The sequence below is a fragment of the Eublepharis macularius genome, chromosome 9 (assembly GCF_028583425.1).
Source record: "Eublepharis macularius isolate TG4126 chromosome 9, MPM_Emac_v1.0, whole genome shotgun sequence".
NCBI lineage: Eukaryota > Metazoa > Chordata > Lepidosauria > Squamata > Eublepharidae > Eublepharis > Eublepharis macularius.
Genome location: NC_072798.1, coordinates 43,082,059 through 43,084,249, shown reverse-complemented (window position 1 = coordinate 43,084,249; position 2,191 = coordinate 43,082,059).

The window sequence follows — 2,191 nt, the reverse complement described above, 5'->3', positions numbered from 1 at the left end:
ATACTTATGAAGAACTTCACATTCTATGCTGTTTATTTAAGGTTTAAAGCAGTAAAAAAATGCAATAGAAGCATTTCAAACACAGGATCTTCCAATGTTTCTGGATTAGCCACTAGCACTAAATCAAGCTCGCCAACCTTTTTACTCAGAACAAGAGATACCCAATTTTAGGGCTGATCTCCTGACTTTGCCTTTGTCAATTTCTAGCATGGATCACATCTTTATGTCTTGTCTCATAGACACATTCATCCGCTCACTGATCCTCAGTGGCCTCTTTCCTCTCACATTCACAACCGTATAGCCCACAGTAATTCTCTAGGATGGCAAAACAGGGACATGTCCTGGTACAGGTCAATAAATGCTTCACTTCGCCAACCTTACATGTTGTCCTACGGTAAAGGGACTTCTAGTGGTTAGGGACTCTCACTCACAGACAGAAAAGCACATGAAATTTCTCCCTGAAAAAAGCAGGTGTATTAATTTTTTTTATATTTCTCCCCTGCTTTCATACAATTGTCTCCTTAAGCAGTTCACACTTATAGAGAGAGGCAGGTCCCTTAAGGTTTACGAACAAAAAGCACAAAACAAGCAAGAGACAGAGTCAGCATTTATATTCAGTTGAGGCCAACCTGATCTGTCTTTGCTCTAATAATTAGCACTATAGAGCACTTTCAGCAATGAAAGCTTCTTACACCTATTATCAGTGGAATCCTGACAACAGCCCTACAAGGTAGGCCATTATTATTACTATATTTTGCTGGTAAGAGTCTTAAAGGTGCTACTGGACTCTTTTTGATTTTGCTACCACAGACTAACACGGCTAACTCCGCTGCATCTATGAAGCTAATGGAGAAAGCCTTGTTTTTATTCCAGTGAATTTGTAACTGGAATAAAAATTGAACACAGCTCAGCAGCTATCCTATACCAGCTCTTAGGATAAAACCCTAGTAGGGATACTCAAACACCAGTTGGTATGGATCGTGGCCCAGTAGCCAGTTGTGATCAGGCAGCTGGTTTTCCAATGACTGAGCCAACCGCTTGCGACTTGTTTGTGGCTGTTGTTCGCTGGACTCCTTTGCAGCACAGCACAGCACAGTTCTGCAAGTTTAGCTGTTGTGCATGCACGTTGTCCCACAGCCATTGCTATATATCAGTTCACTCTGGAACCAAAGCAGAGGGTTAAATCAATCACAGAACATAGAAAGTCCTGACAAATCTACGTTTTGACATCCCTTCATGTTACCGCTAGGGTTCTCTGGTGTCAGTTCTGGGAGACTGGTTGGGCACCAGCTACGTTACTCCCTCAGCTGTCCTTGTCAAAGTGTGACCTAGGAAGCAGCAGCCAGGGTTGCTGTGGGCCACTACAGCCCCCAGGGGATCCCCCCTCACACCATGAAGACCCAATTGAAATCTCATATGAAAACAAAGCACAATTTGCCTGGCTCCTCCATGGACCCACATTAGGTTCTCAGAATTTTCTCCTCCTAGCCTTCTGCTTCCAAGCAACCCTGATAGCACAATCTGAAGCCCCCTCCCCCCCAAGCTCGAATAGTACCAAGGGGGATGGGCTGTATGAGACCACACAACCCACCAAATGGGCAGCCCCTTGCATGAGGGTGTGCCTCCAGAGGATTGGCATGAGTTTTGGTCTCAGAGCCTATGAAGGACACACCCTGAAGTTGGATAACTGGGCATTCCAATGAGCCAGAGTTCATGGGCAACCTCCCCAGATCCTCCAGCACTCAGCTCTATGAATGATCAACATTCCCTGCATTGTAGTAGAGGAGGGTGGTGTCAGATACTGACTCATGAGGGCATCCCCACCCTTGGTGCCCAAGCAGTTGTTTGCCTGTTTGTGCGCATTGTTACCACATTGGTGTTGTTTTTTTATGGTTGACAACCAGACCTCAAGTTTTCCTACACAGACCTGGCCTGTGCGTCTTCTCCGTCTCTTTTATTACTCATCAGGCTGGAGGTCACTTTTTGGGCTGCAGGTTAGGGTTCCCCCCTCCTTCTGCTTGCTCCTGTTGTTGCATTGAGTCACTGGAAAGAGACTTTGCAATTGCTGGTTCCCTCCCAGCAACTTCTGGCTTGCTGCCAAGAAAGCAGGGCGTAGTGTATTAATTTTTTTTTCTTGAAAGCCAGACTGATTCATAGAAACTGTTTTTAAGCACAGTCAAAAGACACCACC